Below are 25,677 nucleotides of genomic sequence, written 5' to 3'. Positions count from 1 at the left end.
CCCCCTGATGGGCCCTGCTCTGTGAGTGACAGGGGGCAGCGCCCCACCCCCGATTGGCCCTGCTCTGTGCGTGACAGGGGGTGGCACTGCAACCTGCCCATCGACCCTGCCTGAGTGTGACAGGGGGCGGTGCCCCAACCCCTCAATCAGCCCTACCCTGAGTGTGACTGAGGGTGGCATCGCAACCTCCCAATCTGCCCTGCTCTGTGCATGACAGGAGCGGTGCCCCAACTTCCCAATCAGCCCTGCTCTGAGCCCGACCAGGGGCTGCACCTAGGGATTGGGCCTGCCCTCTGCCAACCGGGAGCAGGCCTAAGCCAGCAGGTCGTTATCTCCTGAGGGGTCCCAGGCTGCAAGAGGGCACAGGCCAGGCTGAGGGACACCCCCACTCCCCTGAGTGCACAAATTTTTGTGCACCGGGCCTCTAGTATTAAATAAAAGCATCCTTATCTGTGAGAAATACGCAATGAAGTGTTTACATGTGAAATTATATGTTATATAAGAAGCATAAAACAAGATTGGAAGGGTATCATTAATTATTAAAGTTTTAGTTTGGATACATGTGGTTTCATTATAGTAGTCTCTCCACTTTTGTGGATATGTAAAATTTTCCACAATAAGAAGGTGCTGTTGTTTTTCATGGCTAGAAAAAGAACTTGGTAAGTTGGATCTTGGCAAGATATCTTGTGTGTAAATTAAGGGAAAAGAAATATGCTTTACACACATATGGTCAGTTTTGCATTCAAGTGGAGCTGAAATTCAATAATGTTGGATAAGATGAGCAGCTTTGGAGATGGGGAAGCCAGGTTAGAAACTAGGGCACAGGTCAGGGGTCTTTTCTCAGCTTTCCTGGAATGAGTAATATGGCATAAGAGGGTTTCTGCCACCCAAACTGTGATCATTGACATGGCAACTAGGCCTGTCCCTACAAATATGCTCAGGGCTTGGCATTAGTAGACACCTCATAAATGTTTGTTGAATGAGTGTCAGATGTTATAAAGTCAACTACCTACAGGAAATACTGTGATGCATTCCAAACAATCCACCCCCACCCATCCCTGTCACAGCCGATCACAATGGCTAGAATTTCTACAGTTAAAGACACTCCATTGGTCCATGGCATCATTACAGCAATTGTTTTCAAATGTGGTGTCTCTATGCAGTGGAATCATAATTGTCACTTATAAAGTAAGTGGCAAGTAGGTTGTTACTAAAAATAGTTAAGAAATTTAAGAAAAGTGTACCGTCATTGCATATAGATAATGCCACCAAAAAAAAACCAAACTACTAAAACTGATAAATGAACTCAATAAAGTAGCAGGATATAAAATAAACATCAGAAATGTATTGCATTTTTATACACAAATAATGAACTCTCAGAAAGAGAAACTAAGAAAACAATCCCATTTACAATTGCAACCAAGAAAATAAGGTACCTAGGAATGAATTTAACCAAGGAGGTAAAAGACTTGTTCTCAGAAAATTTTAAGATACGGGAGAAAGAAATTGAGGAAGATACAAAGAAGAGGAAGTGTAGACCGTGTTCATGGATTAGAAGAACCAACATAATTAAAATTTCCATACTACCCAAAGCAATCTGTAGATTCAATGCAATTCCTATGACAATACCAATGGCATGCCTCACAGAAGCAGAACAACTATTTCGAACATTTACATGGAACCACAAAAGACCTCAAATAGCCTCAGTAACTTTGAGAAAGAAGAACAAAGTTGGAGGTATCATGCTACCTGATATCAAACTATATTAGAAGGCCATAGTAATAAAAACAGCACGGTGCTGGTATAAAAACAGATATATCGATCAGTGGAACAGAACAGAGAGCCCAGAAATAAACCCATGTCTTTATGATCAATTAATATTTGACAAAAAATGCAAGAACATACTATTGGGTAAAGGCAGTCTAACAAAGTTGGAGGTATCATGCTACCTGATATCAAACTATATTAGAAGGCCATAGTAATAAAAACAGCACGGTGCTGGTATAAAAACAGATATATCGATCAGTGGAACAGAACAGAGAGCCCAGAAATAAACCCATGTCTTTATGATCAATTAATATTTGACAAAAAAGGCAAGAACATACTATTGGGTAAAGGCAGTCTGTTCATTAACTGGTGTTGGGAAAAGTGGACAGATACGTGCAAAAAAATGAAACTAGACCAGCTCCTTACACCGTACACAAGAATAAACTCAAAATGGGTAAAAGACTTACATGTAAGTCATGAAACCATTAAAATCCTAGAAGAAAATATAGGCAGTAAAATCTCAGACATTTCTCATAGCAAAATTTTTTCTGATCTATCTCCTCAGGCAAGAGAAATAAAAATAACAATAAACAAATGGGACTACATCAAACTAAAAAGGTTCTGCACAGCAAAGGAAACCATCAACAAAATGAAAAGACAACCACTGAATAGGAAAACATATTCACCAATGGTATATCTGATAAGGGTTTAATTTCCAAAATTTATTAAGAACTTATACAACTGAACATCAAGAAAACAAAAGTCCAATTTAAAAATGGGCAAAGGACCCGAATAGCCACTTTTACAAAGAAGACATACAGATGATCAATAGACCTATGAAAAGGTGCTCAATATCAGTAATAATCAGAGAAATGCCAATTAAAACCACAGTGAGATACCACCTCATGCCTATCATCACTAAACCAACAGCAAGTGTTGGTGATGATGTGCACTGTTGGGGGAATGCAGGCTGGTACAGCCATTGTAGAAAACAGTAGTTTCCTGAGTTGGGTGAAAGGCCTGGTAATAGTTGACACATATTAAGAACCTCATGCCAGGTGTACTTCTAGGTACTTCACACTGAGTCCTCATAACAACCCTGGGTGGCAGGGACTGATATTAACATTTTAGAGACAAAGAGACTGAGGCACCAGGCCCAGGAGTGGTGAGTGGCAGGAACTCGCCAGCTGTGCTCCCAGGCATGCTCCTCACCCGCTCTCCCTTCAGGGCCCATGAAGTTGCTGCAAACAGGCTCCGGGAGTGCCAGGCCAGTGCCCCTCCTCCAGCCCTTGGGTTCACCGGTGTGTCCTGGCAGGGTCCCTCTGGCTACCAGCAGCCTCTCTGTTAACCTAGCACACCACACACATGTTGTCACCTGCCATGTGTGCCATGGCATGACCGTGGTTGGCAAATACGGCACTCGACCCCCTCTCTCCAGCATGTTAGCAACTTTGGGGACAGGAGCGCTGCCTTTGCTTTGGGGCGCCCAGTATTCTGTCATGAACCCTGTGTGGGCCCTGGTCCCTGCCTCCTCCACCATGTTCCCTCACTAGGGCCCTGCCCCCAGGGCACCAGGATCCCCGGCTGGAATCGGGCCACATTGGAGCTCTTCCCCAGACAACGAAAGGTACTCAGGTGGCTCCCAAGTATGGACTCAGAAGGCTGACTGCAGCCTGAACCCCACCCTGGCCCAGCCAGGGCCCCGTTGTCATCTGCAGCACAGGCGAGGTGCGTGCCCTTTGGTTTCTGGGCCAGCCAGGGCCCCGTTGTCATCTGCAGCACTGGTGAGATGCGTGCCCTTTGGTTTCTGGCCCAGCCAGGGCCCCGTTGTCATCTGCAGCACAGGCGAGGTGCGTGCCCTTTGGTTTCTGGGCCAGCCAGGGCCAGCCACTAGATGACCTCCTAGCCCCCTCCCCCACCTTGCCCCACTGAGCCCAGTTTGGGAAAAAGAAACTGGGACAGCAAAAATACCCCACATTCCAAATCAAGAGAAACCCCAGTGCCCCCAGCAGTCTCTGGAAGACCCTTCTCCCACCCCAAACAGAAGCTCCCAGATCATGGAGGCCTCAGCCCAGGCCTGGTTTCCAGGTAAGACAATATTCATCCATCTGCCTCCTGCCCACAGCAGGTCCTGTTCCTGCCAGCTCCCTGAAGGCCACGCAGGCTGCCACCAGGAACCAACCTTCACACCTGCGGGCTGCCTCCTGCATGGGTGGACATTAGTATCTGCTTTCTCACTGCTGGGCATCCTGGAGGAAGTTGCTGAAGCACACACACACACACGTTCTCCTTCCTTCCACTATCTCCAAGGCTCTCTGTTTTTAAGACACACACACACACACACACACACACATTCTCCTTCCTTCCACTGTCTCCAAGGCTCTCTGTTTTTAAGTCCCCTATTAAAATTAAAATACTCCCAAAAGCAATTAAGCTTTGGCAGCTAATAACTTAATTATGAGCTAATACCATATCTTCTCATCGCCCTCACCAGGTGGGAGCAGTGGGGTGGAAGGCTGATTCTGGAATCAGATTATGGGAGGATCCAGGGAGTGTAACAGGAGGCCTGGACAGTCCACGTGGGACAGGGACCGGGCCACTCATTTTGTGTGCCCACACAGGGCTGGAGCCTTAGCCAGGGATTACAATTACATGCTAAAATTCAAAAAGCAACCTGTGCAGGAGACCAACCCAGGCACTCCCCGTTCACTTCAGGAAGCCTGGAGCTCAGAGGGGCGGAGACATTTCCAAAGATCACACAGCTTCTCTCCCAGGCCAGAGGCCCTCCTGACGCCAGACACTGGGGGGTCTTGTGATGGGTGGTGGGAGGACCCTCACATCACTCTCCCTGATCCTCCCACCGTTCTCCTCCTCACCCCAGTGTGGCAGCACCGAGCTCTCCAGAGATACGACCAAGTAACAGAGTTTGGAAATGTCCAGTATGAAATGCCAAGAAGGATAGTCCAAACACGTGTCTGAGGGAGTATATGCAAAATTCTCCATGCATTGTACGTCTCCTGGGACCACTGGGAGGCAGGAGCTGTGCACCAGGGAACCTGTGCTCTGTGCCCCAAGCCTTCCAGTTTCCAGTCCATCCCTTTCACAAGTGTGTCTGTTAGCATTTTCGTGGCAAGCCTGATGGCCAGAGACTCCTAGAGGTCATTTACTTTCCCTTCCCCACAGCTGCCCTTTTGCTTCTAAATGGACATCCTGAATCCCAGGTACGCTCTGGACTGAATTATGCTCCACCCCCACCCCGATTCACAGGTAGCAGCACTAACCCCCAATATGACTGTATTTGGGGACAGGGCCTTTAAAGAAGTAATTAAGGTTACATGAGGTCATGAGGATAGGACCCTAATTTCATAGGTCTGCGTGTGACCTTATAAAAAAAAGGGAGCTCGCTCTCTCTCTCTCTCTCTCTCTCTCACTCTCTCTCTCTCTCTCTCTCCCTCTCTCTCTCTCTCCATGTGTCTCAGAGGTCCAGCCTCCAGCACTGTGAGAAATGTTTGCTGTGTATGACCCGCACCCCCCCTGCTCCCAGTCCATGGGATTTTGTTATGCAGCCCACGCTGACCAAGACAAGGTTAGCACGCTTTCCTCAGCTGGGGCACTAGAGGTAAGTCCCCTGGTGTGTGCTCCACTGCTCATTCCTCAGCATCATCTCCTTCATAGAACACAGGGTGTGGTGACTCAAATGCCCATGGGGCTGGGCAGCCCTGGAGAGAGGCAAAGCAGCCAAATGGGATGCAGGAGGCGGCAGGACCACATGGCGGAATGGCTCGCCTCATCCCAAGGGGCAGCCACAGCTTGCCACCAGCTGGCAGGTGCTACGGGGGGTGGGAGGGGGCAGCACCTCCAGGTGTCATGTTTAAAGAGAAGCTGGGAGCCCAGACTGTTCAAACAGTAAATCAGCTGACCTCCCATTTCAGGGAGTACAGAGGGCTCTCTCACCTGTGGCTTCCCTCACCCGCAGTCTCCCGGGTGCCTGTCTCCGGTGTATCCCAGGGCCCAGGCTCCCATCTAGGGGCACAGACACAGACAGCGTCGGCCGGACTCCATCTGCTTTCACATGGCAGGGCTGCTCTTCCCGAAGCTGACCGACCGCAGATGCCCTCACCCGCCCCTTCACTCTACTCAGCACTTCCCAATTCCACCTGCCATGTTGCACTCCACTGAGGACTCAGCCTAGGACTAGGCTGGGCTGGGCTTGGGCAGGAGGCAGAGAATGCAAGGCAGCAGGAAGAAGCCGTGGGGAGCTGAACCCGAGGCCGTGGCTTAGCCAAAGCGTGTCCAGGTGCCAGGTCAGCTGCCAGAGGAGCCTGGGCAGCTCAGGGATTCCCCGTAGAGGCCTGGGTCTAATCCAGGCTGAGACCCAGGGCTGTGCTCAGTAAGTCCAGCTGAGGAAGGTCCAGGCTGGCGTCTGGAAGCCGGGGGTCTGGGAAGGACCAGTGCTATTCGGTCCCTTCCTTGGGAAGATGTGGGCGAGGCTTCCCACACAATGAATGGGATTGGCAAGGCCTCCTGTGCAATGGACTTTGCTCAGAGGGATGAGGGCTGTGGTCCCCAGCATGCCAAAAACATCCTGCAACCCTTTCTCCACCCCTGCGCTCCAAATAGGACAAAGATGAAACGCCAGACAGCAAAATCAGGGTGCAGAAGCGCCACTAATTTGTGTGGACAAGCCTACATTGGGGTGTGAGGCAATAGATTAGGACCTAAACCAACAGTGTGCTGGTTCCTAAGTGGTTATTCCATCACACATTGCGTGTTTGACTGTATTCATTATGTTTTAATATGATTATGTTCAATCCAGTAGACTGAAACAGATTTGTTCAGATGTGTAATTAGTTCCTGCATGCTTATTACTCTTGGTGGCAGTGTTGGCAGAAGCTCTGAGGACGGCAAGGAGAGGAGCCCATGAGTTCTCCGTGTTCCTTGGCCATGATGGTGGGGGCCGCATTGGGTCTGGGGTAACGGGGCTGCCCTGAGACACACGGACAGGCCTTAGACTCCAGCACTGCCTTGTGCCCTGAGCCCCAACCAGGAATCCTGGGGTAACCAAGTTCCCCCTGGAGCTCCCCACCCTGGCTGGCTCTTCTTATCCTCTCTTCATCTTAGGTAAGACTCTGTCCACTGTGCCCGCCAGAGGACAACAGTCTCCACATTCACCACATTGCCCCCAGCACCTGGTGCAGGGATGCCTATAGCCATACATTTACCATTTCTAGACAACCACCACCTGGGCACAGGAGAAGGGGGCCACACATTTTATAATCAGCTTCCTGGAAAATACATGCTTGCCAGTCTTTCTCCCAACCCACCTAGGCCTCCTCCAGCTTAGAACTTCCCACATGGATGATGACTTTTTCAGCCAACCAAACCTGGATGGGCCTCCAGTAGTTCAAATTCTTTACATCCCTTAAGGATAACTTTGGTGGCTCGGTAGACCCCAACTCCTTCAGATTGGAGGCAAGATCCCCAGCTATACCTGGCTTCCCCTTACTGGCACCTGTGGTGCATAGGGCAAGGCATTTGCGGATCATCTTTAACTCAGGGCTCCTGTCTGGATCTCCTCAGGTAACCCTCGGAGGCTGGGTTTGGGGAGCGCTGGTTACCTCTCTTAGTTCTGACAGCAGAGTACTGGTGTCCCAGAGACCACACTTCTTCCCCAGCTCGGAGTCATCCTAGCGACCTGCCCTATTTCCCAGCATTCCCAGGGTGAGTATGCAGATCAGGTGCTCATTGTACCTCTAACCCCCTGACCCTTGAGTTGTATGAAGACCTAACCAGACAGCAGCTTGGGAAACGAAGGCAAGATGTAGCCCACGAATAAGTTTCAGACACAACCAACATTCCACACAGCTTTGCTCCAACCCAGGATGGAAGAATGCCCTGATCTGGCCCTCATCCCACAGGCAGCACCACCTGCTGCACAGCCAACAGGCCCGTGTTTGCTTCTCCCCAGGTAGGGGCTGCCTGAGAGGCTTCACTCCCTGCAGATGGACTTGAATTTCAGGGCCCCTTTATCCCCAGTGCCCAGGGGTGGGGAGCCAGGTACGAAGAAGGGGAGACTCCCCACTCACCTGACACCTGGGCCCCAGGGGAACAAGTTCCCTCTTAAATGCAGGAAGGGCGGCAGCACTTGGGGCTGAGGGCTAATTCTATTTGCCGGGACCCCTGGGCATGGAAACCGGTGGGTCCTCGCTGCGCCTTCCTTTCTGCCCAGCACCTCTGCTCAGGGACATGAGTCCGAGAAGGTGAGTTCATGAGCTGACAAAAACCCAGCCCCCAGACCAACCCTGACTGGTTTTCATTATTATTCTTAATCCTTTGTATAAATTTTTTACCTTTTTCATCCTGTTGCTTTCTTTTTTAACCTTTCTGTTTTTAACTTGTTGGCTTTATCTTTGACACCAATCTCATTGACTTCATCTTATCTTTATCACCTAATCTTTATTCCTACGTTTAATTATTCAGAGTTTGCATTTCTATTTTATTCCCTTTTCTCTTCACTCCCTTATTTTTCCTTCAATCTCAAGTTGCAATTTTTCTACTTTCTACCATTGCTGCATCATTGCACGCATGTACACGCCCTGTCCCCGACATCCCCACTTCCCCCATAGTTCCCTTCATCTGCTTCTCTTTCTTATTTTTCCCAGGAGCCAGCAGAAAGCCGAACCCCACGGCAGGGACGGCCAGGCCTCACACAGGTGAACTAGGGGACTTTCCTCCTTCCGTCCAGTCCTTCCAGGGCTGGCTCTCCAGGCAGCCTCCCTCTCTGGAGACCCAGGGAACTGCCCCTGGGACAGGGGGCACCTGTGACCTCCCTACAGGAGACAGGCCGCTCTGCAGGAAGGCCTTTCACCCCATGTCCCACACCACCTGGGCACAGGAGAAGGGGGGCGCACATTTTATAATCAGCTTCCTGGAAAATTCACGCATCCCAGTGTGTGCCCTCCTGCCAGATGGGGGAGGGTCTGGCTTCCTGACCCCAAGTAGGAGCCTCTGAGACAGGCCGAGTCCCAGGAAGGCAGCAGAGAGATGCCAGCACCAGCCCCCGATGTATGACAAATTCCAGACTGAGCCCCTTGCTTTGAGGAATTTTAAGAAGATACTTCTGAAGTATAAATTGCCAATTATAAAAACGTCACAGATGTAAAGTACAGCTAGAGAACACAGTCAATAATCTATAATAATAAAAGCATAATATGCTAATTAGACCAGACGTCCTTCCGGACGACCTTCTGGACGAAGCCACGGCAGGTGGGGGCCGAGGCAGAGGTGGCCGCCGCAGCAGGTAGGGGCTGAGCCCCTTGCACAAATTTCATGCATCGGGCCTCTAGTATTATAATAACTACATATGGTGTCAAATGGGCACCAGACTTATGGGGGGATCGCTTTGTAAGGTATACAAATGTCTAATCACTGTGTTGTACACCTGAAACGAATGTAATATTGCATGTCACTGTGATTGACAGAAAAGGTGCTCTGCCCATCTTCAAGTGCATGAGTCGCCCATCTGTTAGCTCCAGCTGCCTCCTACAGCAGGGGCCCAGCTTCAGTGCCAACATTCAGGGCTTTCACATATTTAAAGTATTTTAAAGTTTAAAATTCCTAGAACTAGAGACCAAAACTTTTAGTGCCCTGACCTATGGCACCTGTAATTGTGAGGGTGAATTTTAGATGCACAAACCCCACCCATCTTGCCTCCGAACCATGGGCCCCGCAAAAATAAACACGTGGTGGAGAACAGGATTGTTTTAGTCCAGCCTTCTTAGCTTCTACCTTCTTTACGGAGGCCCATTCTAGACGAGCTATAGATTGAGGTGGGACTGAAGCTGCGCCCATCTCTGAGGGTTCGCTCCTGGGGGTAAGATTTAATCAACTCTCTGCCTCATGATTTGATCAACTCTCCATCCCCGCCTCAGGGGCCTGACCCCTCTGCCAGCATCTCCGTTGCTGCAGGACCTCGACAGAGAGCGCTTGCTGCCGTGTCTATCACACCCGCACAGCGTCCACCCGCACAGCGTCCACCCGCACAGCATCACTGAGGGCACCCCTTGTTCGGCTCCTGCCAGGGACTGTGACCCTCAAGCCAGAGGTGCCCCTGGGGGGCGCTTCCTCAGCATGAGCCGTGGTGCAGCTCCAGGGCCTCTGGTCTGCGACACTGTGAGTAGTACATCCTCATTCTGGTGACAGGCAGCTCATTTAGGAAAAGCAATACGTTATCATTATTGTTGCCGCTCACTTTGACTTGGCGCTTCCTGTGGCCGAGTCCACGCGGCACTTTGCAGAAGCTGTTAGCATCTCCTCTCCCCTCATGGCCCCCCAGGCAGCAGGAGGGGTTCGGGTCCACTGGCCGATCAGGAAAGGGGATTGAAAAGGTTGCAGAATGTGGGTGATGGTGGACACCCAGAAAGTGGCAGAGCCGGATTTGAACCCAGGCCCATTTGTACACAGAGTCCAAAGCCTGAGCTGCCCCCTGCCCCTCTCAGCCCAGCCAGATGGCCCTGCTGGCTCTGGGAAAGAGGTTCCATCATTGCACTGTCATCCTCCTCTTTCCACGTTGCATCTGAAGGAGCCAAACATGTCGAGAACCCCAGCTGAGCAGGAGCAGAGCGCTCAGACCAAGGGTGGGCTGCTGCCCCTATTGGGGGCTTCTCTGCTGGCCGTGCTGGCACCCCAGCTTAGACTGAGAAACCAGGAGGGGTGCTCTGCTGTTTTCTTCCAGAAAGTGAAGGAAACCCCCGGAGTGGCAGAATATGAGGCCCAGGCTTGAGTCCACTTACCGCGGGGCTGACTGGAAGAGCCCGCCTGGCTGAGGCCCAGAGGGGGTGTGGGCCCGCCCAGCCGGCCTGACAGGCTCTTGGCCCATCTCATGCCTGCGAGGCTCCTACTTGAAACACGTCCAGCCTGACCTTCCCAGGCTCCACAGAGACAGGAGGGCGGGGCAGGGGAGATCTGCTGTGACTGCTGAGCTGTACTTACCCCCCTAGGAGTGGTTTCTTAGGAACCCCTCTGTCAACCTCATCTGGTCTTGGTTCTGGGAACAGTGACCAGCGACGGTCAGCAATGACCCCTGTTTGCTGCTCATTCAGACTCCATGATGCTGGGGCCCATCACCCCCAGTGGGAAGGGCCTGTTGTGGGCACCGCTCTTGTCCAACCTTCTGTCTTCCCCACCTGGACCATCACAGCAGCCTGTTTCCACTCTTGCCCATCTCTGCAGAGCCAGAGCTATCATTTGAAAGCATAAAATAGATCCCATGATGCCTTGCTTAAAATCCTCCTGTGATTTCTCATCATCCGTGGAATAAAATACCACTGCTGCACCATGCTCTGTGAGGCCCTGTGAGCCCTACTTGTCGCCCTCTAGTTGTCGCCCTCCTCTCTGACAGCCTGTTCTCTGGTCCCCACGGCCTACTCCCTGCCTCTCCAGCATACCACACTCTCCTGCCTCAGCATGCGTCTACCTGCTGCTCCCCCTGGAGCATTTCTGCCCAAATTCATTCACATCCAGCTTCTCCTTAGCATTCAGGTCTCAGCTCAATGTCACCTCCTAAGGACTCTCCCCAGTCACTCAGGTGAAGTGCCCCCACCACATACACACTCCAGACACTCTTCTGTCCTATTTTATCCCCATCATAGCATTTGTCACTCTCTGCGATTATCTGATTGCTTTGTTTGCTACATTTGGGAGTTCTACTTCTAATCATCACAGAGTAGATCATATTAAACCAACTCTCATACAAGTAGCAACCATAAATTCTAGGCGTTATATCAAAGACTGTGCCCAAAAGCCCCTGAAGAAGAAACTGAAGGGGAGTTGGTATTAGAAGGTTACAAAGGCTCCAGGCGATTTCCCATTTTTGTGGTTTTTACCTGAAGGCAGCCCCCTCCCCACGCTCACCCCCATCAGTGACCAATGAGGCTAGAAATTGGAGTCTTACTGTTGAGGATTTAGAAGACAGAATTCAGAGCGTCCCCAGCAGCTAGAAAGTATGAGGAACATATTGGAACAGAGAGGATCACAGAGGGGGAGACCCCAATATCATAATTCTGCCAAACTTCTGGTCAACTCCCAGGGCAAGACCCAGGCAGCCCGCTAACCCTCAGAAGATAGAATGGACACTTTAGCTGCCGTCCAGCCAAGGTAACTTCCTGCTAAAGCAAACACACCCACAAACAAATCAATACTCTCTGCAGATGAACAGAACAGAACCAAGTCTCTACATTTCATTTCCACAGTCCAGGGCACCCTTCAGAATTACTGGGTGTACAAGCAGGAAAATGGGATCCACACTCAAGAGAAAAGGAAACTGAAGGACACCAGCCTCAAGTGGGTTCGGATTTCGGCATTAGCTCAAATCATAAAAGATATATTTGCTAAGGTTTTCTTGTCTTCCACATTAGAGTGTGCGCTAAGAGCAGGAACCTTATCTGTCTGTGTCTTGCTCGCGCCCCAGCAACCAGAACAGCAAAGGGTGCATAGAAAGCACCCAAAAATATGACTGTGCCGCGAAGCACAATTGTATTTTTTCCTCCTATCTCCTCTCTTAGAACTTGAGGCCCCTCCTAGATGAACTGAACACTGACAGAGAACAGAGTAATCGTGTTCTCTTTTGAGCAGAGGGCACGGTTTTATGCTCATGAATCAGTAGTGGCGATTACAGACAAGTGACTTTGATCTCTAATTATTGCCAAAAAGAAAGCATGGAGATCGGCTATGCTGAAACCCAATGTCATCATATTTCAAAACCACTTGCCATCACTGAACTGCCTTGGAGTAAAAATTATTTGTGTGAAGTCAGCTCATTCCAGGATCCAGGTGTTTAATCTGTGGCCGGTTTATACCAGAGGAAATGATGTCTACAGTGACACACAATGGGTTTCTATAAAGAGGTTGATGACTGCGGTAGTTGTTTCCATTTTTTTCTATGTGACAGTTTTTTTGGCCATGACCAGAGTTTGGGGAGCCCTTAGGCCATGGCCTGGACTCCACATGGGACCCGTAATTCTCCTGGAGGAGTTCCACAGTACTGCTCCCAGCTAGGTGAGCCTTCAGAATGCGTCACAGCCCTTAGGGGGCAGGCACTGGCCAGTGAGATGGGTGCTAATGGAACACTGACCAATCGGGAGAGATGCCAGCACTGAGGGCTGGGCCTGGCAGTAGCCACATCCTGAATGGTGTTCTGTGCAGGAAGTTGTCCTGGTCACCTCCTTGGGGTTCATGAGAGGATTTCAGGGCCACCTCCAGCTCCACCAACTGTTCAAGCATATGGGGTTGTATCCAACCAGCAGCCCAGGGATGCTGCCCTCCAGGTACTTGTCAAGGAGAATTAGCTCAAAATTCATTGCTCAGTGCTCACACAGTTGGGAAAACAACCACCCATTGAATTACGTCAATCCATTTTTCTAAATGATGACTTTTAAGCCATGATGAGTAGCGGGGACCCCCCTCTTCAAGTAAATCTTATGAGGAACCCAGTGTTACAGGAACAAGGTTGAGGGCTTGGGGTATATAACCGCTCAGTGCACCCCTATCCTTTACCATCCCCCAAACACACACACACACCTTAGACACCATAGCAGCCTCTGACACCACACCATGGAATCACTCCTCATCAAATGGCTTTAAAGAAAGGCAGCCCATCATAGGTAATCTAGTCTCTGATTAAGACTGAGTCAGACCTTCAGCTCTATCCCCCTAAGCAACCTCCTTCCTTGAGGAATGTTCCAAGAGGTAGCCCTAGCAAACGCCTTGCCATGTGGACAGTAAGGCCATTGGGACACTGTTGCAGTAGCCATGTCCTCTCTGTGAGGCCCAGGGGGAGACTTCTCCCTGCCCCCAGTACCAGGAATAGCTGTGCCTTTTCTGAGCAAGCTGCTTTGCTTCTATTGCAAGGATGCTGGGTCTGCAATGAGGGACTGTTTATGTCTCTGTATTGGCCGAGAGAAAGCTCAGGACAGCCCAGAGTCCCACCTCTAGCAAATTACAGGGTCTGATGTCATGAATTTTGTGTACTAACTTCCCTCCTGGAGCCACACTTGCTTTCCTTGTCTTATTTTCTTTGTCCATTAAACTTCATTGATTTATGTCTGGCAGTGGCATAGGCATCGGAGCAAACCACCCTGCATCTCTTGGGGACAGTGTGGGAATTTATAACTGGCTCTCCACAGTTGGCCACATTATGATCCACTTCCCCAGGCACCAGCTCTCACATCAGCAACTTCACTGTCTTTTAAAACTAGGGAATCACTTTGCCAGGCCAAAGAGACGATGCTGATGAACTTACCAGATTTCATTCACTGTTACATATTGATGCAATCTTGCTATGCTGTGTGCGCACCCCGCAGCCATGCCAAGGGGAGGTGGGAAAGGAATGAACCCATCACTCTGTTTGAAGCCAAACACTGTTACTCTCCCTGCGCTCCCTGTGGACTCTCTGTCGGCTTTGATGGGGCAAAGAGAAGAAGAGGGAGAATTGAGGGTTTTGGATTGTCATTGGACCTTAGGTGGCTTACATTTCTGCTGGTATCATTTCATTTTCTCCAAAACCAGTGACTGGAGGGGAGAAAGCAACCGGCACCAGCCAATAATCTTGAAAATACAGGCCGCCTTCCTCACACCTCCTCACTCAAATGGCAGTCTGAGTGTCCCGGGTCAGAAAGTGGGGTCCCAACAAAAGCAGTACATCCACAGGAAGGACCTCAAACTTCGGGGTGCACTGATGGTGACCTCGGGCTCAGACATGGGCAGTGCCTCTACATAGGGACTAAATAGAAACAGGCTGGAGCACACCTCCCAGAGGGGCCACGGAGGTCTCCCACACTGGCCCTGCGTTTTTCAGTTCACATGGACCACACAGGTCAGGCCCACAAGATCAGGGCCCAGTGCCCTAAGGACTTGAAGACGGTGCCTGGGGTCCTGGATGCTCGGGGTGGAATCCGCAGTGCCCCCAAGGGCAACTCCAGGGTACAGCGGCAGAGAGGAAAGCACACTTTCAGCCTTATGTTTGGGAAACATTCTGAGCTTTTCTCGCCCACTTTTTCTTGGCCAAAGCATCTCCAGCTTCAAGTGAATTTACAGTCCAGCTGGTCTCTGGGTGGCTACTAAGGCTGAAAAGCCAAGGAAGATGTCGCTCAAAATCACAAGAGCCCCCGTCAGGGGGTTGGCATCAGGGTCAACAACCACAACCCAGGACCTGATTCAGAATGCGCCGAAAGCCCCTTCTGTCCTGGGGTCACTCCTGAGCATCTCTCTCTGCAACCGAGAAAGCGCCATCCTCCAACGTCCCATAGCGGGGCAGCGGGGAGAAATCGACCGCTCACTTCTGGAGAAGGCTCCGGAGGCCGGGCAGCCAGTGCCTGGCGCCTCGGGGATGGGCCAATCAGGAAAACAGTCTCAGCTGGGCCCAGGAAAATCTGGCACCTTCTAAGGTTCTCTAAAGGCAGAGTAGGAAACAGGCCTGAGGATATGGCAGAAAGAACAAGGGGAAGCCCATTTGCAGCAGCTTTCCGGAGCTCGAACACTGGGTCCCAGGACTGGAGGAAGCCTCTGGGTGCAAACACTGGAGAAGCGCAAGGCCCCGTGTACACATGCCACCCTCAGCAGGGCTGGCCCGATCATCTTGCAGGGGACAGCCTGCCTCCCCTGGGCCCGAGACTTGCAGCCTGGAGAGCCGAGGGCATCAGCACGGGGAGAGGCCCGGTTCTCCCCGGGACTTGGGCATGTGCTGCCCTTGGGACTGTGGAGAATTCCAGGAGCCACTCCGGGCCTCCTGTTGACAGAGTCACTTTTCATCTTCTCTGCCTTCGGGCACAGGCAAACGCACACGGGCAAAAATCAGTTCATAACTATGCACATTTTATAATAAATTTTAACAATTTAAGAGTCTGGTACGGCTTTATTATAGTTTTTATTTCACCACACTAATTCAGTGCATAATAACCTGCCAGACACAGAATTCATTTGACATATGCTCTGAGCCCTAAGATAATGGAATATGCAGAAGAAAAACCTTGGGTCCCACCCAGCAAGGCACTCCCCCTTCCCCTGGGGACAGGGAGGGGAGCTGCTCTCCAGTTGCTGGAAGCGGAGTGAACTCTCCCAGCCCCGCCAGGGGCCCACCAGCAGGTTCCCTGTGACTGTCTCCAGGGGTGAGGGAGGGGAGTCATGGCCCGGGCTGTGCTGCGGTTAACGACAGCCTGGTTAACAACAGCCCGACTCTGCCAGGATTAGTCTCAGAGCACAGCCTGCCCCGCTGCATTCTTTGGATCTTTTGGTGGCTAGAAGGGGGGGTGGCTCATCTTCTCAGGGCTGGCATCTGGCCACCTCCACCTCATTCGGGCCTCACCTTTGGGAAATGAGAGCAGCCCGAAGGGAAAGCTCCCAGGAGCCAGGCTCCCTTTGCTCCCTCCCTGTCACCCCCACCAACAGCCCTTCCCCTGCAGTGTCCCCAGAGTATGGCCCCCTGATCAGCAGCCTCTGTATCACCTGGGAGGCAGTGAGAGATGTAAACTCTCGGCCCCATGTCAGTCCCACTGAATCTGAAATGCTAGGGTGGGGCCCAGGGAATCTGGGTCTTCACAAACCCTCGGGTGATTCGGATGCTTGCTGCAATCTGAGAAATGCTCACGTTTGACAGCTCAGAGGGCGGGCTCTGGAAGTGCGGGCTGAAGCCACCACCAAGCCCCCCAGAGGCCTGGGGCTCAGCTCTGCCGCTGCTGGCTCTTCCTCAACAGGAAGGCTTGGGCCTCGGTGTCCTCATTTGGGAAATAAGGACACGCAGGCCCCTGCAGCCCTGACATCATGGGACAGATGGCTGAAATCAAGTCCAGCAGGTCCCACAGTGCCCTTCCCTTAGGGAGAGGCCCAATTGGATCACATCCTGTGGGAGCCCCCACAGGGTGTGCGGTTTGCTAAGGGCCATTTGGCTTCGAAACAAAGGAGAGCGATGGCAAGGAGAGGGGTCCGTGGCCAGAAAAAGTTAGAGGGAGAATCCAAGTTAGTGGTTGAGTGTGTGCGTCTGTGTGTCTGAGTGTGCCTGTGTCTGTGTGTCTGTGATTGTGGGCATGTGCAGTATGAGACTTTATCTAGGTACTTGCTTCTTTTTCTTTCCTCTCCCCTTTCTCTCTCTCCTCTCTCTCTTGACTACCTATTTCTCCAAGACCATGATTCCGTCTCTGCCATTCTACTGAGACATAAACCAAACCCTTCCTTGGGTTTTGCAACTTTCACTGCCTACCACCCTCTCCTTCCCAGGAGAATGGACCTTCTAGAAATAGAGGTCTCAACTCAGAGCCGTCACGTCAAAGCTCCACGTCTATTCTTGTCCTCCCTCAGTGTGGCTTCTGCCTCCATCACTCCAGGAAACTGGGCCAGCTGCCTCCTACTCTCCAAGTCCGAGGGGCACATCCCGGCCCCTGTCTTGCTCGGTCCCTCTGGCATTTAACACAACATCCGCTGCAGGTTCTACTTCTGACTGTCCGCGATCAGACTTCAAATGATGCTAAATAACTGCCACTCTTTGCCCATTTTTATCTTTAGTTTCTAATTTTATATTTCATTACATAAACACATCTGTGTATATGCCATCCAGAATATGCTATGGAAATAGCCAACGTATAGTCTATCTAATTTTTTCAGTGTCTCTTAAATAAAACCCCAGGGGGGAAAAAATACTCTTTGAGAATTAAATTCCAGAAAACATGTTTCCTTGAGGAACTCGCATATCATCTCACGAGCAATGAAACTCAAAAAGTAATTCCCAGAAAGCTTGCAATGGGGAAATTGATCATGTCGGCCCTTGTGGAGAGTACGGACTAGAAATAACCACAAAGGGAGAGCCTGGGGTGTGAATTATGTCCCGGTTCTTGCTCTGGGTGCTGGTGAAAGAGGATGTTCAGTGTAAAAGGTATGGATCCATGTAATCATGGTATGAAAAATTTCTGGATGGTTAAATTTTTAAAAGAATTTCCTTTTTCTGACCAGGAAGTTGGAATCAGATTGGTGGCTCAATTATATTCTTATACACCTGTTGACCTTTATTTGTGCATTTTATTTTTTCTGACCTTGCTCTTCTATTCTAAATTGTATTTTCTTTAGTACAGAATTTTTGGGCTTGCTTTACAATTATATATTTTATGCCCCGTTATACATCCAAAATGCTATCAAAAATGGTTTATGGAAGTAGAAATAAATAGATATTCTTTCAAGTAGATAAAGTCTATTTTTCGTGTCTACATCCTTCTTGCCTGCCATACAGTAGTTATTTAGTTAATATTGAAAGAAACATTTATCTACGGAGGAAAAGAGAAAAATAGGGTAAAAGCTAATGGAGCACTTAGGAGTCAAGGACAGGTTATTTTTAAGATGAGCGCCATCTGAGCAGGTTTCTGAGGAGGTGGGAAGAAACCAGGAGAAAGGGATTAAGTTTAAAATGGGGAGGGTGATCTATGAATCTTGCTCTCAGGAGAGGGGAGGAGATAGAGTACAGGAAGGGGGTAAGTTGTCTTAAACAGAAGAGACACTCTTCTTCGGTCTCCACAATTGGTTTCACCTCCTCTCTTTAACCTGTAAATAGTTGTAACGCCTTAAAGTCCAGTCCTTAGTCTTCTCCATCCATAACCCACCTCCTGATGACCTCATCTGAAACAGCTTTAAATACCGACTGTGCTCTGAGGGCTCCTAAGGCTCTGTATCCGGCCCAGATCTCTGCTATGAACTCAGGACTGCCTACTCAACATCTCTGCCGGGATGCTCAACCAGGCATCTTGAAGTTAACAGGAGAAACACTGAATTCCCGATCTTCTCCCAAACCTGCTCCACCCCCAGTCATCCCCGTTGGAGGCCAAAGAAGCTTGAGTCATCCTTGACTCATCTCTTTCTCTCACACAACTATCCAATCCATCATCAGGAAGGAAGGAAGGAAGGAAGGAAGGAAGGAAGGAAGGAAGGAAGGAAGGAAGGGAGGAAAGAAAGAAGGAAGGAAGGAAGAGAAAAAATTTTAAAAATCCAGATTCCTAGCACTTTTCACACCTCCACTGCTCCCCCTGGTCTAGCCATATCCCCTCGCAGTGGGATTTTTTATGTGCCTCCTAGCTGGCCTTCTTGCTTCTGCCATTGCCACCTACAGCCTTTTCTCAATGCAGTAGTTAGAAGAACCATTTTAAACGTCTCTCCTGTGTTCCCAAGTATTCTTGGCTCTGGCTTATCATAGCCTTTACCAGTCTTCCAGGGGCACCCTGTCTACTCCTGGTCCCCTGGTCCCGAACAGAGCTGTTGTCACTCTCAGGCCAGTACACCCAGCAGGGAGCCAGGGAGACCCTAGTGACTATTAGGTGGCAGTGGTGATGTTGGTTATTGTTATTATCATTATTTTGATATATATATGTATTAAATCAATGACTTTCCCCAATAATAGTGGCTACATACAGACAGACTTATTGATAAATTGAGATATTGATTGAGTTGTTCTACACAGCAGGGAGACAGGGAACGTGCCTCCTTCCAACTAGAGCTGTTTTCCCTCTTCAGAGCCTGAGGAAGAGAACGCAGCACATGAGCAGGGGAGGCAGTGGTCACCGGACTCTCCTCGGCAGCAGCCTGGCCCCAGGGACGCTCTAGGAACCCACAGGCACCTGGCGCAGGTCCTTGTGCAGAAGGTGTTTTTTATTACAGTTCTCAAAAGGACATATTTTAGTCCGAATGTATTACAGTCATGGGACTCTTTGATCTGTCTGGCTCAGTTGTATTTCTTAAGTGAATTGAGGGAGAAGTGGTTTCGCTTAGTCATTAAAAATCACCTATGTTGAAGGTTAAATGCCCACAGACCTTCGTGTATGAATGCGTTATGCAGTTTCAGCCCCACACTGGGTCCTATGCTGGCCATCGGAAGGGTGTGATGACACGGAAGAGGTTGCCCCTGCCCCAGAGAAGTCAGGGGCCAGGGTCAGGGAAGGAGCCATTGGACCTGTTTAAAAGGTTCCACCCTCCCCGTTAAGGTTTACTTAACACAGTGGTTCTCAACCTTGGCTGCACATTAGAATCACCTGGGAATCTTTTTAAAATCCTGATTTCCAGAGGAATGAGGCCCAGAAATCAGGTTTTTAAGAAGATTCCCAGGTGATTCTAATGTGCAGCCAAGGTTGAGAACCACTGACTTAACACAAGGCAGACGCTTGCAATTGGAAGGGAAAAACAATATTTTGTACCTTCTGTGTGCACAGACTTGAGCTAAATTATGCCATTTAATCCTGACAGCTTCACCATATTACAGATGAAGAAACTGAGGCTCCAGAGATGATTAGGTAACTGGCGTAGGCCACACACAAGTATGGGGAACTGAGATGCCAGTGAAGACCTGTCATCTCCCCAAGGCCGTGCCCTTTCCACTCCAACACCCTGGCGATGGGAGCACCGCCATGGCCGCGGAAAGAACACCCGAGGACCACAAAACCACCACGTCGCCAGGTCTAAGCAGGCTCCATTAGGATCTGTTTACAGCTCCTTGAAAGCCAGCAGCCATCCAGTAAATTAAAAACAAAACACATACATACATCATTAAGTTGCAAAGAAAAATGGACACAAAGGAACCGTCTACTCCTTTCCTCACTGTTCACAGATCCCACCAGTCCAAGGACATGATCACACAACAGTGCCCTCTACCCCTGGGAGGGACTTTGTGAAGCCCCGTTTCTCTGGGCGGAAGAAGGGTATGGACTCTTGAGCAATAGCACCTGGAGGGGCAGAGGGCCCAGGACGGTGGGTTCCCCAGAAGGTGGGGGACAAGAGCTATGAGAGGAGCTCCCGGGTTGGGCCCTCCATCTATGTCACAGATTCTATGAGCTCAGGTCACCCTGCGTCCAGGACCACAGTCCTACTCACATCCCCAGCCCCAGGCGTGAGCCCGACCCTCGCTGAGCCATTCACAGACCAGCTGGGAGGCAGAGCCCGGAGGGGCGCACCCAGCCCGGAATGCCGCCTCCCACAGGCCTCCGCTCCTCATTCCGCTCGGGCTTCCCTCATCCTACCTCCGCCGTGGCTTCTGTTTGCAGGAAACCTCTCTCTCCCTGGCCGCCTCCCTGGGAACCTATCAGGGAGCCCACCGATGGGCACGGTGATTAGGAATTCCATCAAGCTGCGACCAGTCTCCTAGCCGAAGCCACAGCTGAGAGTTCATTATTCTGAGGCTTGGAATCACATGGAACCCGTGGCATCTGGGAGGCAGACATGCTGGCTTCCGGGACAGTCATCGGAGAAAGTTCCCAGCCTTATGCTGGGGGATTGGAAAGGGTGTCGCTGCACACACCGGAACTGTTTGTGTAAACAGTTCAGGATCGGCTGGCAGTGACTTTGGGGGGAAATCCCCACTCCTGTGAGCCGTGGGTTGGCTCAGGTCCCTCTCAAAGCTCGAACAGCGATATTAATCGCCCACCGTGTTTTAAAGCCCCTGGGAAAGTCAGTCCAAGGGCTTTCCCTCCTAAGCTACTCTCCTGGGGGTCACGGGGGGCAGGGGGGCAATTTGGAAGCCTCCTCTCAAGGCACATGGCCCCTTGCTCCGGGCCCGCCGGCTGCTACTCGGGGGGTGAAAATGGCTCCCTCCCCCAGGGCCTGGCTTTCAGGGACGTCTGTGAAGTCGTGTCAAGCTGGCTGAGGGGAACCTTTCCTTCGGGTAAGACTCGAGAAGAGCATTTCCCAGGAGGAAGCCGTGGGGGCAAAAAGAAATCAAAGAAGGATTTGCAGATAGATGTTCTCTGGGCTTTAGTACAATTTGCAAAATGCAATGTAAAAAAAAAAAAGAAGATAAATCTCTCCTCTCTGCCAGGCTAGAGCAGATTCCTGAATAAAAACAACTCTTTGCAACAGAACCTTACACTCGTCTGGAACTGAGTTTCCTCAAAAGGCACAGGGAGAGGGGTATGGATTCCTGAAATCCTGCAGCAAGCATTTCATGAGCAGCATTCAGAGCACAGGGGAGGGGAGCCTGGGGGACAGGTGTTCCTGCCGGGACAAGGCACGGAGAGAAAGTTGTATGCAACGAGTTTCCCAATAATGGGCACAGCCATCTTCAGACTGACCCGGCAGCTCATTGATTTAAGGAGCCAGTCAAGTCAGGGTTATGCCCTTTTCATTCTAACCGGAGGGAAGGGACCCGGCCAGGAGGGGATGGGTTTGCATGATCCCGAGCTTGAAGAAACATCTTTCCTGGCTCCTTCCAGCCCCTGAGGCAGCCGGATGAAGCCAGGACCGAAGCGAACACATTGGGAGCTACCTCCAGACCCCCCGGCCCCTCCCCTTCCTCTGAAACCCATGAAAACTTGATTTGTCTCAACTAAACACAAGCTGGGAAATTGGAGAGGAGGCAGAGGGGAAGAGGGGAAGGAAGGGGGGCCAGGCAGCATCCATGCAGTCGGTTGTACTATTGATTTCGAGCCACATAAGCCCCCGAGTGCCATCGATAAGGATCATACCTCCTGCTGATCTCGGGGGAAATTCTCCAAGATCCATGGCTGGGAGTTAAGGAGAAGCTCTAAGGCATCAGGAAGGAGCAGAGCACTGCAGCTCCTCAGAATGATGGACCAGGGCGAGCTTTAATTAACAGGGTCTGGTGCCTCTTCTTTTTTGGTAACTGAGCAGATTTAAAGGGCTAGAGTCCCAATTTGGAGGGTGCCGGTGCTGCTCTGGCTGCTGCCGTGGCTGCTGCTGGAACAGCGTCCTGCAGACCTCACTTCAGCAGGGAGACGGAGCTGTGAAGGTGGAAAAGTGCAGGCAGGAAGGTCGTGGCTGCACGGTTTGCATCAGAACCACAGGGCATCAGTGGTCCACAGGCTGTCTCCCAGAGCAGCGAGAGAGGCGGCCTCCTTGGGTGCGATGGCTCCGGGGACACCCTCTCCAGACTTGGAACTGATGGACAGCGCCCCAGGACGGAGTGGTCTTTGCTGTGCTCCTCTCCTGGGAGCACTGCTGGGTGACAGCCACCACGTAAGCTGCATGCACACATGCCTACCCTTAAACACACACGCCTGCCCATGTACACATACATGCCTGTCCATGCACATGCCCACCTTCCAAACACCCAGATGCAAAGGCACGTGACCTGCAGCCAGCTAGATGACCACCACCCCTGCCCCTCACTGCCCAGGCACCTGTATTTTACAGGTAGGGCACCAGGAGAAATAGCTGTGACACAGAGCAAGGCGAGGAGGGAGCCCACATGTGTGACCCTTCCCCTCCTGAGCCTGGATGTTCTCACTTATAAAAGAGCAGCTTTAAGTAAACAGCGATGCTCTTAACAGAGAGAGGAAGCAAAAGTCAAAACACAGACCTTAGAAAGCTTGTTCTAAGCTTAACTGCAGAGGGCGTGCACTAAAAATTCTTGAGAAACACTATGTGAAGGGCCTCAGAGTGAACAAGGGATGGAGCCTCTGCTCTGGGAGACGGGGCTGCACACATCCAACTCAGACTGACCAAGGTCAGAGAGAGATAGCCCTTTCTGGCTGACCTTAGGCAAAATCACCGAGCAATACCGTCTCTCCCCATCTTTCTTTGTGCCCGCTTTACCCTTGCTTGGCACCCCCCCACCCCCCATGCCAGAGTCCTCACATCCACTGGCAATAAAAACCTTGTCAGCGAAGAATCTGCCATCGCCCATTGAGACATCAGTTCAGTGTAATTTCCTGTCTCCTTCTCCCAGAGAGACGTGCATATGGCGCCCTCTCTCCCTACAGAAAGTAAGGAAAACGGTGAGCTCGGGGCTGGGGTGAGGCGGGAGGTGTGTGCCCGACACCAAGTGTTCCCAGACTCACCACCCCAGGCCCTGTGGCTCCTCATGGGCATCTCCCAGGAAGGTGGACTCTGGAGTCGGTAGAGGCTGGCATGGCAGAGATGCCCAAGAACCACTGGACAAGGGAACATCTGGCGGGGAATTCCAAGCTCTATTCCTGCTACCTGCCCCCCCAAACCCTTGGGATCTCTTGTCCAGTTTCATTAATCAAGTTAAGTCCCACAGCTCTCAGACTGACAACGAAGAGAGTACTCACGTGGGGAAGAACAACAGCCTGGCCCCCCTTTGCTTAGGGTAAAGGAGGTGTCTCCCCACGTTACTATAGCTAACCCTCTCAGGGGGTTACTATAACCCAGGAGCTGGCTCTAGGGTCCTCCATGGGCCTCCATGCCCCATAGTCTGTCCTCCACTCCCTCCGTGGTTCCTCAGAATCAAGGGCCATGAACCCAGAGAGCAACAGAAAGCTGGTGGCTGACGCAGCTCTGCCTCAGCCCCAGCTGAGTAAGGGAGAGGGAGGCTGTCTGCCACATCCACCACCAAGAAGTGCCCTTGAGAGCGTTCCGACCTCTCCAAGGTCAAACTGAAGAGACCACACCCAGAGAGAAGCAGGCGCCCCTCCCCTCCAGTCCAAGGTTCACTGTTCGCACCCGTTTAATCATGACCTGCCTCTTCTCCTGTGATTGACAAGTGGGAACGTCCACCTCTTCATTCCTATCCGCGGGAGCTTAACTTTATTGGACTTGTACCAGATAAGCTTATCAGAATACAACTCGGGAGGCCTAATCTCCGTTTAAGGTGGGAGTGATTTGTGGGGCCTTGGAATGAGCCTGTCCACAAAGCTGCTTTTGCAGCTCTGGTAATTCCCGATGGCCCTTCAGCTCGGACAGTGGGCTCTGCGGACCACTGTTCCCAGGCGTCCCTGCCCCCTGGCTTCCTGCCGGTTCAGCCAAACGAGGACTCAGAGGGAGAAATGCAGGCGAGGAGGGAGAAAGCCGCAGAGGGTCGCTTTGCTACTTCCTGCTAAGACCAGCCTCACTGCACCCCCTTCAAAGTCCAGCACCAGCTCTGCCCTCCTTGTAGCGGTGCTGGCAGTAGCTGGGCTATGACCTCCGGTGGTCAGACCACCAGCCATGCTCCCCACCCCCGCCGCACCCTCTGCCCCTCAGCATGGCAGTCCTGCTGCGTTGATGGCTCCCTGAGGGGTCTGAGCACCAGCCCACTCCTAGGCCAGATGAGACCACTTCTTCCCTTTAGTTTCCCCAGTGCTGGGGATAGAAGCTGTTCTGCAATTATTAATTGTTGGGTTATTTCTACTTTGCACGTCCAGTGTAACTAATTCTCTGCCTAAATGCCATCTGTTTGAAACATGGAATGTGGTTTGTTTTCCTGACTGGACAAGAATTTTCCAAATTGGAGTGTTCTAATAGTCATGATCAAGCCATAATCAGAACATTTTGGCACATGTCTCATATTTTGTCATGTAAATGTTAACAGATTACAAGAAATTACAAGAGTGAGTAAAGTTTTAAGATCATTCTGCAGGTTGGGGCCCATTGGCACATCCTTATATGACATAGTTGTTATTTATTATACCACATTTGCAAATATCAAAAAGAAAAAAAGGCTCCCAGACTAATTTTAGATCAACTGAATTCAAAACAAAAGAATCTTAAGGCGCAGCTGAGGAAGTCAACCTCGAGAGACCTGACCTGAATGCCAGCCCAGCAGGGAAGGACTCTGGGTAGCGAGCACATTACCATTCTGCTTATTATTTAGCTATGTCAGTTGCGTCAGGTAATTGTTGGTACATTTCACTAATATCTTGGGACTTGGGCAATGTTGGATATTAGGCAATTGGAGAGCCTAACTCATCTCTCATTTCATCCCCTCAGGGTCTATGTTCTGAGAACAGCCCACCGAGAAGAAAGGACCCCTGGGCAGAGCCTGGACAAGGTGCGCTAGGCTGGGAGGTTTGAGGGAGGACCCTGGTGCCTTCTCCTCCACACTGAACGCCTGATGATGAGACCTGAGAACAAGCTGGTCTGACATCCGCCCAGACACAGACAGAAAGGGGCAAGGCCTGCTCTGAGCGAGGCCCTGTCGGGGGGGGGGGGGGATGG

General features: G+C 50.9%; 1 protein-coding gene across 1 annotated transcript in view; it reads right to left on the bottom strand.

The window, feature by feature from the left end:
• CALN1 (calneuron 1) overlaps positions 1 to 22,388 on the bottom strand; it is a 446,046-nt gene extending 423,658 nt beyond the window's left edge. Inside the window, exon 1 of the mRNA XM_015568560.1 lies at positions 22,245 to 22,388. The gene's annotated coding sequence lies outside the window, so the exon portion shown is untranslated. The remainder of the gene's footprint in view (positions 1 to 22,244) is intronic.
• Positions 22,389 to 25,677: the final 3,289 nt, after the last annotated feature.

This window comes from Myotis davidii, unplaced genomic scaffold (genome assembly GCF_000327345.1).
Source record: "Myotis davidii unplaced genomic scaffold, ASM32734v1 scaffold424, whole genome shotgun sequence".
Classification (NCBI taxonomy): Eukaryota; Metazoa; Chordata; class Mammalia; order Chiroptera; family Vespertilionidae; genus Myotis; species Myotis davidii.
This window is presented reverse-complemented; position numbering and strand designations above follow the sequence as displayed.